The sequence below is a fragment of the Osmia lignaria genome, chromosome 14 (assembly GCF_051020975.1).
Source record: "Osmia lignaria lignaria isolate PbOS001 chromosome 14, iyOsmLign1, whole genome shotgun sequence".
Lineage (NCBI taxonomy): Eukaryota > Metazoa > Arthropoda > Insecta > Hymenoptera > Megachilidae > Osmia > Osmia lignaria.
Genome location: NC_135045.1, coordinates 7,775,093 through 7,787,373, shown reverse-complemented (window position 1 = coordinate 7,787,373; position 12,281 = coordinate 7,775,093). Strand labels below are relative to the sequence as shown.

Below are 12,281 nucleotides of genomic sequence, written 5' to 3'. Positions count from 1 at the left end.
GCCCCCTAGCGGCCAAAATTTGAACTAAATTCGGCACGAAAAATAGCGCCCCCTAGCGGGAAAAATTTGTACTAAAGGACGAATAAATTTTGCGCCCCCTAGCGACAAAAATTTATACTAAAGAACAAATAAATTTTGCACCCCCTTGCGGCCAAAATTTGAACTAAATTTTGCGCGAAAAAGAGCGCCCTCTAGCGGGAAAAATTTGAACTAAAAAATTACTGCAAAATTTAGTTCAAATTTTGGCCGCCAGGTGGCGCAAAATTTATTCGTTCTTTAGTACAAATTTTTCCCGCCAGAGGGCGCTTTTTCATGCGGAATTTATTTAAAACGGATCCAAGGAATGCAGCAGATGCAAGGGATGCCTCTAGTAAAAGAAATAGAAGGGATGCAAATGAATACAAGGGATGCAAGGAATGCAATGTAAACCTACAAGTGATTCAGGGGTACAAAAGTGGGTCCTGCGTGGCTTGCAAAAAGATGAAATATCAAAAACCTGGGAAAAGTGGGCCATTGCTTATAAAGTGAAATAGGATAATAAATAATAGGAAGAGTGATCCTTTTGAGGCCCACGGAGAGAGATAAAATAATAAATAACTGGAAATAATGAACCAAGGTCCATAGTGAGAGATATAATAGTAAATGAAAGGGATGGTAAATTAAATATCAGTCATAAATTATCAGAAATCAAAAATGTAGAAGATACATTAAAATGCTAAAATATCTTTACGTACGTGCCCTGTATGTGACCAGTTTCCATATTTTTTTTATTCAGATTCGCGTGGTACACGTCCGACAGCTGTTACGTTGTGATTTTGCGTATGTTGTATTTTAGAAAGCCTTATCGCAGCCGCTATTCCTCGCCCCCAAGCCGTTACATTATTCATGTTTAATATCATCAAGTATTTCATCCCCTTGGTCTAAGAACAGCCCGCCAGCCATCGCTGCCGGCGGTACTGGTATTGCCAACATGGACGACAAGAATCGCCAAGAAAACGGGTGTGCATGAATAATCCAAAAAAACAATGTTCATTTTTAACGAAACACTTTTGAGGATCAACTACTAAGTAATTCCTAACGAAAGAAGACAAATATACTGTTTATGGCTCAATGTTTTAATTTTTATTAGTATAACTCTTCCCATTCTCTGTACTTTCTCACAATACATAGTAGTCTCTTCATCATGGTCCGTGATCGGTTGCACTCGAGGCGACTATCACGCGACGTCGAGTAATCCAGGGTAAATCGCAAGTTCGCAGAAACAGACGAAGCTTTTAATCCTGGGCGTGTCAGAGAAAACGCGGAAATAGAGTCAATGGAGGGAGGGAGCTAAGAGGGTGGCGTAACTCTGTCAGCGTCGTGGCGTCGCCAGGGACGCGTCACCGTCCCCATATCACATCAGCTACTAGCTCTCTTCTCGTCTCTCCTCCATCACAGAAGGGGTTGATGGTGGCTACGGATCATTCACGAACGCCGAACGCCAACAATACGCCGGAAATTTCAGCGAAACGCTACCGACCCCTCTTTGATTTCCGCGGGGAGTACTCGCTGAGTCTGTCTGTTTCGGTTCGTCTTCGATGTTTGGACCCTGGCCATCCTGTCGAACCATCGCTCGATGAATTATTTTGGTAAAGTTAGAGCGACGCCAAAACGACGCCAGTGTCAATAATAGTCTCGTCTGGGTTTTAGGAACAAAGGTTTTTAAAATTGACATCAATGGATGTGAGTTCGCCTATGGTGGAACTTAATTCTCCTTGAAGCTTTTTGCCAGAAAATTCAAAGAAAAGTGTTTAATTTTATTGAAAAATGAAATATAATATTATGTCGGAAGCGCAGATACGTTAAGTTGAAAAATAAACGTGGTGGGAATTTTGATGGGACAGGCTAGAAGCCCCTTCGATTCGAATAAAAAACCTACGATTATTAAGATCGACGTGGATCGGATATTGAAGGAAAGTGGGATCGCGAAGATATCGATAAGTGATTTAGATAAGGGGCAAGCAAGAGTGGATGGAGTCAAAGTCATCGTACTTGGAACAGGCAGTGACTGATTTCTTCCTCTGCTCCTGCGACTTCTTAATTTCCAGCGACTCCTGCCGCGGACAGGTTCATTTAACGCGACAGACAAAACTCTATCGTCGATTCCGTACTATAAACGGAAAGAAAAGGAGGAAAATCAACGAAGAATGATAAAAAGCACTCTATAAAATTCCTCAACGAAGCTCCAACCACCGTCACCCAAACTGACAGAAAGGAAATTAACTTTTGAACAGCATCTTCTCCAAAAATCTTCTCGTACCTTGCTCTCCTATGAAAGGTAGCTTATTGGCTTCCAAAAGGAAATTTAACCTACTTCATGTCCAAATAAAATAAAAATGAAAGTACATGAAAAAAGTGGAAAGTATATGAATAGATACACAATGCTGCGGGATTAGAAAATCCTCAAAAATGAAGAAAGTATCACGTTACATCTTGCAACGCCATCTGTCGAAAGCTTCAATAAATGTATGTGGCGCGCGAACAAAGTTTAAACGTTCCCATTTTAAATTCTTCTAAATTAAAAAAAAGACAAAGTGCAAATCTCTTTATATTAACTATGATTCTCAAAACTATCAGCGTGCCTATGTAATGATCGCAATGCGAAAGAAAGCTGGCAGACGGTCAGATTGCAGAGAAGAGCATCCTGGTTGCAGCGACAGCGACGGCGGCAGCGGCTACGTCAGCAACAGCAGCAGGGGTTGCCGAAAGAGAGAACGATAGTAGAAGAGAAGAGAAAACGTGGTGGCCGTCCATGGAAGAGAGGATCCATCGACTACGCTCGTAGCGGGAAGGCGAACTAGCTGCCCTCGGGAAAGGGAGGAAGAGAGAGAGAGCGGTGTACGGTGCATAGCTCTTCGTTGCGATCATTAATCACATTCTCGTGTCACGGCTAGCACCGCGCCGCCAGGGGTACCATAGTAAGGGTATACGCTAGTGGTATGAGACTACTAAAGGGAGGACCAGGATGCTGCCGCGCTTCGGATCATGAACACCCAAGCCACGCTACCTACACGGCTTGTTCCAACCAACGGCCACGGTTACCGTTATCGTTCCTACTAAAAACCCGAACCTCGAGCAGCCTCACGGCGATGATAGTGCTAATCGGAAACGGCTGTTTCTATATGAGAAGCCTTGTTTCGATGGTGGCCAGAATGGTCACCATTGGAGGATATGGATTGATAGGGGGACACTTTTGTGATTGTAATTTTTTATTTGGGTTGAAATAAAGTAATATGATTTCCAAGTTGTTGATATCAATCTTTATTCGGTTATAATTTATCAATAACATAAAACCACCAAGCTGGTACATCATTTATATTACTTAAACGAAAAAAACAATCTACCAAAATTAATATGCATAAGATAAAAAGAAAGAGAAAATTTCTCGACGTTACGATGTCACTCGTCGAACAAGAAAGTCGTTTCGTTGATCGTCAATTTGTTTCCAAAGAGAAAGTGCCACCGGTCTAGAGACAAGACGAGGATTTCCCATCGACATTTCCCTACGGGAAATTGGCACACGTCAGAAGGGGTTTCTGGATCCTTTCACCGATCCTTCTCGGTTCTGACCGCATCAAAACAACGTCGACCGTGGTATTGTTTCGATGTTAACCCTTTAGCCAGTACCCGGCAGCGGGATGATCATAAATAAGTCACTGCGAAACAACGTCGTGTTCCAGGCACGAAAGGATTTATTCGCACGTGCAGGTACTATGCAAATTGCCGTGACGGGACTAGAAAGTTAATGGAAGAAGTCGTGTCGCACTCTATTAACGAGATTCGTGTCTGCTAGAGTTTTCCATCGACCAACACCCATCTGCGATGGACATCTTTGAGAAGAATGACGAAAATATTCTAAACTTTAATTTTATCCTCAAGATTCTCCATCTAAAGTTTTAGTATTTCTCTGTTAAATTAGTTAAAATTAATCTGAAGATAAATTGGAACTTTGAATTTCAGGAAATAAGGGTCAGAGATTGCCGAAGAGAAAGGTGCAAGAAGGACAATGGACGGGAAACGTACAATTATTATCGACAGCATAACGGGGCGAAAGTTGGCGTGGAAGAGTAGCGAAAACGGTGTGCGTGATTCGAAGCCAACTTCTAATTACTTGCAGATAAATATCAGCCGAGCCTCCGCAAATGGCGTGCTCCTGCAGCGACGTCTGAGAGCTCGTCAGTCAAACCCGTCAACTATTCTCGGATGTTATCGTTCAACGTAATAACCTTTGTATTACACTTACCAGGAACTATGATGCTCTCGAAATATCAAAAGGAACAAGTTATTTCCTTTACCAGAATTGTTTTCCCCCCTTTCGAAACAAAGAATACTTGAAATTCTTACTTACCTTTCCCAGGAAACTTTGCGTGCCCGCAGCGCTGCAGCTCCTCTGAAACTTTCCGGAACCACCATAATGAACGCAAACAATGCAGCGCGATCCTTTTGTGATGCAGAAACAACGCCAGCGTCGAGCATCCACTTCAGAAATACCGAAGTCAAGTTTTCGATACAATTAACGATGACAAAGTCTTCTTCGAAGGGGCGCGCCACGAAAGTAGACGAAGAAAGATTCGAACTCGCCTCTTGAAAGCACGCTATGGAGCCGCGTTTCAAAGTTCCCGACACGAAGATAAGATCTCTTTTCCGGCTAACCGCGCATTAGATCGTCAGGAAGTGTGCCAGGTACAGAGCCGGTCGTGTACCCGATACCTCGGCACATAAGATATTGTTCTCTCGATGAAATTAATAGTGGCCATAAGCCCCGCCGCGTAACATTAATCCTCGCGGTATTAGTGACACCGTGAAGAGCAGCTAGGAAGAGAGAGAGAGAGAGTAGCAAAGGGAGAACAGCGGGACGGAACTCTGCTCCTCTTGGAGGCTGACTCGAGGGAAGGAGACACGAAGAGATTCGTGTTAGAAGGTTCGAGGCATCCAGAGGCTACGGGTGAGGCAGGATATTACGTTCACAGGCTGGCAGACCAAGCGGAGGAAGACGAGCAAAGGAGCGGAACGAGGGGCTGGAGGTGGTACTTGAAGAGACTCTTCAACTTGTCCACGAAAGGAAGATTTGTGCGGCTCTTCTCTTTCCCTCTGTCTCCTTCCACCCCTTTCGCTCCGAGGAGCTGCTGGATTTCAAACAAATGGTTATCATGGATTAGCCCGGATGCTGACACGTCATAATGGCGAGGATTCGTCTTGAACCAGTGACGCGTCATTGGAGAACGATATTTCTTCATCTGTCGGTCATTATCACTCGATTAATGCCTGACGTTATTACCTACCTTCCGCCCATCTTGTACTAGGAACACCGTCGTGAAGAATTTGATAAGAATGCGTGGGACGAAAGAATTTGACTGAACCTTTGATCATAAATAAATACTCTATCATTTTAACTTGACATACGTAGAAGAAAAGATAAGTTACAATTTGATGTTTGATACTAACTTTCTAACATGACAGTGTTTCCTACATTCACCTCCAGAGGGATCATCCATGATACCTACTTTCTCACAAGTCCTAGTATTCCACAAAATTAAAAAGTTAATTACATACTTTAAGTGCAGAATAATGATACGCTTGTTAAATAGCTCATTTGAATTGAACACTATTAAGAACCTAATCCTGCAAGGCTATGCTTCATGGTAGATATACGTACAACTTTGTAAACGTTTTTTCCTTCGTCAGTACAAAGGTTAACGTGCAACTCGGTAGTACCAGGAGAACGCCAGGGATCACGACAGCTGATGGGGACAGAGCTCGAGGAGGGACGATCAATAATATAATACCTCGTCGCCCCGGGTACCACCATGCTATCGCACCATCAAACGCGCCCTGGCTTTCATACGCTTGGATCCGCTTATCGTGTCGCTTTTCTCGAACGTGTTTCGTATTCTTTTTTTTTTCCAGGACGACCGTGAACGCGTTTGCCGTCACCCTACCAGGAGGAGGTGTGCTTTGGAAATGAGACACGGGTACTCGGAATCGCGATAAGCTGCTGTTACAAGGATAATGGTGAAACGATGGAAAGTAGGTCGGCTAATTTGGGTGCCGTAAATGATCGCAGGCGTTTTTAAATGAAACGCTTTAAAGGTTGAGAATCGTAGCTCCTGAGGAACCTAGAGCTTCACTCTAGACTCTAGAGTCTAGAGTGAACCAATATGACATGATTGTGAAGGTACTGATGATTTTATTGAATGATCTAATGATGCGTCTAACGATAATAGGGGCATTGATTTATTTAGATGGAGTAGAGCAGTAAGATTCAGAACTGGAAAACTTTAAACACTGTTTTTCCAATTCTGATGTTTATCCTCTAAGGGCGGTGCTATTTGTAAACTGCGATGCCATCTATCGGTGTCTCCTTAGTACCGAAAAATATTTGCAATATTTAATTGCATGTTGCAAAACGTAACAAAATTTAGATCTGTATAAGTTGTTACCATTATAAAATTAAGAAAATTGTGTTTTTACAGTTTTCCATTATAAATTTTTGGTGGAACGAGATCGATAATATCGGGATCTGTATTCCTAATGTAGCGATTTACAGGTTTCCTCTATACCAATGGAGAAAGATGACGAAACAGTTCGCAGATTCTCCGATAGGGTTAAAAAAGGACAGAACTAAACGCCATTTGTTTACACGACCTTAAAAGACTTATATTATGAGGAATAATAGAAAAATTAGCATACCACTCGCTAAAAATAGATGAATTTCCATCTATATCTGCATCCTTGACTTTTACTTACTTTTACTTACACATTTTATGAGAGTAGAATAAATGAGACAGGTCTAATATACTTTGTTACAGGTATCTATATTATAAAATATAACATACATTTAGGTTTTTATTATATCATACTATACAAGATAAATAGATATTGACTGTAGTATATTTTCATCTAAAATATAATGTTTAATAAATAACAACTAGAAGCCTATGGACATTACAACCATCCTATTACAATTTATAAGTCTGATACACCAGAAAACCATCGCTGGATTCGCTGTTCGAATATTTTATTTATTGCTTGTAGATACACTGTGACCAATGACTTGGATCTAAAATTAAAATAACGATATCCTGTGGGATTGTTTGAAAAGCCTGGGTACACCATAATAATTGCAACGAGTGCACCGACATGCATTGCAATCTAGAGTCGCGTGGCATGTCATCCGTAAGATACCTGTAGAGACGAGCTTCTGATATTTACAATGCTACAAAAGCCCGGATCTACAGGGTAGATCACGAGTGTGCCTATCTAATGCAACCCTTCGTTGGAGTCTGTTTCCTCGAGAACGATATCTGCAACACAGAAGCAAACATTTTCAATCTCGTTCGAACCAATAATTTAGATAAGGTTACAATTTATCCAAATCAATCATGCTGTTTCAATCGTGCAACTCATTCGATCATTAAACGTCACTCGATATCATGGGAGAGATTATTTCCGAATATAAATGTTGCATGAGCAATGGAACCGATAGAGGCGATAGAAACGGTATTAATCGTTAATTAATTACTGTATGGCGATTGCAAAGTGATCGAGCGAGCAGTGACACGTATGAATAACGAGCATGTGACCATATAAAGCCAGCGAGGATTAGAGATTTCGTTCAGGCCGGTGAACTGTACGTGACGCCGGAAAACCACCACTAAAACCGGACGTGACCTCGCATGCACATCCGGAATACGTTTAAAGGAAGTTGTGAATTAATACGATGTACCGTGCACGATACGATTACATTTCTGTGATTTACGCACATGGATCCTAAGTCTTCGCCCAATGAAAATGGATCCATTGCTAATTGAATCGTGTCGTACGTTCGCAAAAACGTCGATGATTGGCGTGTACTGTGATAGAGGGCCATTGGTCGTGTATCCTCTTCAATCAACTTCAGTAGTACCAAACTTACGACACCGAGCAGAGTGCACAGAGCTAAATGAATACAGAAAAAAGCAATTAAATGACAAGATATATTGTTCAACACAGATATCTAGGTGCTGAACAGTCCTTGTAAACTAAAAACAAGAAAAAGATGTTAATCAAGGAAAACTGAAAAGCAAATTACATGTAGTCTGGCGTGATCGTTGGCTAACTGTAGAAAAGCAGTAAGGACTTTTCCTAAAGTGATGAATGTGAAAGTAGGACTTAGGTGAGATGGATAATTGACAAATTCCGTAAAAAGTCCTCGACTTCTGGGTTAGCCACTCGCCGTCCATTGGTAGTGCGAGCAACAGGCGGGGCAAATTGACTGCATGCAAACGCAACCGGATAAGCCGTTAAGAAAGTGCACAGCTCTAAACGGAAACTACTCGATTTCACGAAATTCCACTGGCGATGATGGCGTGCGTGCGCGCGCGCGCGCGCGATACGTCCGCGGAATCGGGGTCAAAGTATCGACATGCTGAGAATATGATTAGAAAAGTGAAACCAGATGAAGCAGCACAATTCTAAGCGTGTATATATCTGTGCACGAGTGCATGCACGTGCATAGGGTGTTCTCCGAAGCGATTTCAACGAGAGGCAACTGAAATACCGCTATCAACGTGTAGTTACTTAAGAAAATGAAGGATCACTGTGATCAGCGACAGAAAATCATGCATAAACTCACAAGCACGATGTAACGAGCGTTGAAGACACGCGTGCACATGCTTCCTCGTGTATGATCGCGTACGTGTAATGCATGCATGCGCGTATATGTTTCTCGAGGCGTGGAGACGTGGTTTCACGCTGCTGGACAGGGTCCCCTCACTGCTTCACCACACGGAGCCACTAGCAGCGCGATTCGCGCGCGACTCGCGTCCAGTCGCTTCGAATTATCACCGTGAACCGAGGAGACAGAAGACACGGAAGCATGGAAAACACGGGCCAACGCCCTTCGAAACGAAACCCACCGGCAGACTGTCCTTTTTGGCCTCGAGCAGAGAAGGCATTCGGCGAGAAGCGCGAGCGAATCGTCGAGTCGTGGGGCGTCTCTCCCACGGCTACCCGGCCGAAGCCAGGGGCATCCCCCGGATTCTGCGATGATTGGACCGCGCGCACCCTACCCCCACTCCCTAGACGGAGATGCCACCACACAGGATCGTATCTAGCCGCGCACGGGCCACCGAGATGAGCCTGCGAAATGAGTATTGATATCGCATTATTCCGCCTGCGTTTAACGCACGCGTCCTCGTGCGAGCCCATTTCTTCTTTGGACGTGTGTTGAATGAATTGTAGCTTCAACGGATGCTGTTGAAAGATAATACTGTCTGTATATGAAAGTACAATAAAACTTTATTTATATGGATATTCGAATAATTGAGAGTTCGTTAATTTACCACTTATCACCTGTCACAGTTTATTAGCGTATCAAATCAAATGGTACAAAAACGATAGGGTAATTGCAACAACAAGTAATTCATCATCGAATCGTTCATTATTAAATTATCAACGAATATTATAACGATCCATGCACGAGTATCTTGCGTACGAGAAGGAATGAAATTTGTCCGAGCCCGGAACGAATTCATCATTTCAATGACGTTCGCGACATCCTTTACTCTGACCACTTGTCTGTCAAACAAACTTTATCTACAACCCTGTCCCGTCTTCAATAGCCATACCCTAATCCAAACATTAACCTTCTTTACATGTAGTAAGGAGTAACAATAAATCCATGAAGTCAACTTGAAAATGTCGCGAATTATCGTACCAAAGAAGTTCCGAAGGTTAAAGAGAATGCCGAATGAAGCAATCAATAACGACGACGGGGAATTTCATCTTCGTCAAGAATCAAAAATACTCTCGGTTGGGACATTATCGTCCGCGGTTACAGCCCTGACATTGTGTCAGCTCGGCAAGAATCGTGCAGTCTCGGGGTGGAATGCCTGTCGTCTGGTTAGAGGAGAGGGTAAGAGGCAGGAGCCACCCTTCGTCTGATCATCTTTTCGCGCTTATAGCCGGGCATATCTGCACGGGGCCAGACTCTCCTCGAGGAATCGCCTGGAAAAGCTTCGTTTTCCCTCAGCCACCCCTCTGTGGCTCGTGTCGCCACCCGTACACCCTTCTACCACCAACCCCCCTGAACCTCCTATTCTATCCTTGTTCGGCCAGTAAAGTCTCCCAATGACGTAGCCCTTCGTTCCTTCTCCGTTCTCGAGCGACGTATTGATCGTCTCTCCGCTCCTGAAGCCGCGGAGGAGAGCCTGACACCAACGCGGAGGGAAAGGAAGAATGGAGAGAAAACGTGGCTACGGGGATAGAGAGAGAGAGAGTGATGAGAGGGTGGCGGTGAAACCGGCTGTATCTTTGTTGAAACCGCTTGCCTGGACTGGGAAAAATAAAGAAACATGGGAGAAATGGAAACGGTCACGTAGTCGAGTGGTATTCTGTTAAAAAAAAAAGACGAACTGAAACAAGGAGGAATTTGAGATTCGATTAAAGTAGATCAGATGGTTAAATACGATGATTCTAATAGGACTCGTCATTTAACTAATTACTTCGTCATTTTGAAACTCATCTGTTTAACTCGGAAAGCTGAAACACGTTATTTAGTAAAATTAAACAGTCTGAATGAGCACGTGTGCTTGAAAATAAATGGTCCAGCGAGGAGTTAACTTTCCAGGTAGCACAGCTTCACATCCGGACCCTTTGCGGTCCAAACGTGTCTCCTAAACACAAATCTAGATTATGTATGAAAGCTAAAAGTTCTAGCAAAGAGAAAAACTTCGAAATGGTGTTCCTAATTTGAATGTAAATTTTATAATGTAAAAAATCAGTTCTTGAAATGAAGTATCGTGAAATGAAAATTCAACTAACGGTGTTAATTATTGAAAATTTTCCCCGGTTGAGAAAATGAAGGAGAAGCAACCAGCCGGAAACAGGAAGGATGATAAGACGCGAGACAACTTAACTCAATAAATCGCCGACGCGTCGTTCACACCGACGTAACATCATCCTCGTATCATACGCCACTCAACCGACATTCTGCCTGTCGTCCTCTACTCACGTGCAATACGTCTTCACCGAGTTTGCCCACGTGTCGTCACTTCCGAGACACCGTGACGACGATGTAGCCTTTGTCTCTGTCTTCTTACGAACGTTTCCGTAAATTTCCAAGGCAAATCTTCCAATCTGAAAAATTAGAATGCATTGCATTCGCTGGAATTTTTTTTTATTTTAGAACTCTGATAAAATTTTTCTTATTATTATTAACTTTCCATTCAGCTACAAACAATCTAGCCCAAAATACAGTAAAAAGAAGTTACTATGAAATTTTCCACCGCCATATTTCCGCGAACGACCGAAGGAAGCGACTGCACGGTTGATGTATTATACATTAATGCGGCTCCGCTGAAATTATGATCAGTTTATGACCGATAAAAAATTCGTGGAACGAACACACGCATACACGAAGAAACTACAATGGATGCGTGCCTGTATTTTCAGACATCCATGTATTTTACGAGCAACCCATGTCCGTGGTGTTAACACGCCGGCTGCATATTTATTGATTAATTCACAGAAAGTCATCAGCATGGAACGTAATTTCGACGGAGCTGATGAGCAAGCGGCGATGTTTCGTTAAATGAAAATGTTGGAATATAAGTTGGAAAAGAATTTACAACCTGGTTAAAAAATAAAACTTAAAATATCCTTATTATATTATTACAACAAAATAATTAAACTTTTCTTTGTTTATTTTCCAATACACGTGTAAGAGGAAAGCAATTATTCTCCTTCGATTTCTAATTAATTTACACATCCACTAACCAATATCATTAAAAGCAAACAAAATTTACCTTTCATTAAGTATCTTCCCATCTCTTCATCTCCTCACCATCTTCTTCATCTCCTCACCATCTTCTTCAAGAAAATGTATTATACAAAATTTTCCTGGACATCGATGACGCTTTCAGTCGACGATCTTGAAATTTCCTCTTGGAATTTGATAGACGATCGCTTAGACGAATATGCGAATCGCACGATTTCCGCCGATCTTTGTACATTTTCTCCGACGTTTGAGGAACACGCGCGGCTTCGAAGAGGCGCTGTCTTCGACTGGCATCACCTGCGCATCGTATCGTGGAATGCTTCTGGAGGAAGGAACGTCCGGGCATCGGGTCTTGAATAATAATCTCGATCGTCGGTCGATTTCCTTTTTCCATACATCGATTCGCATTCGTAACTCGATGGCCTTTCGAATCTTGGCTCAGCCAAGCCATAAAAGAGTCAACCGTGGCTTCCCTTCCCTTAAG

The 12,281-nt window shown here is 42.7% G+C and overlaps 1 long non-coding RNA gene across 1 annotated transcript; it reads right to left on the bottom strand.

Moving 5' to 3' along the window:
* Nucleotides 1-6,916: 6,916 nt before the first annotated feature.
* Nucleotides 6,917-12,065, bottom strand: LOC143306048 (uncharacterized). The gene is made up of 3 exons (XR_013063382.1): nucleotides 11,826-12,065; nucleotides 7,803-11,157; nucleotides 6,917-7,343 (listed from the first exon to the last, which is right to left on the bottom strand). It is a non-coding gene; the product is annotated as an uncharacterized LOC143306048 (long non-coding RNA).
* Nucleotides 12,066-12,281: the final 216 nt, after the last annotated feature.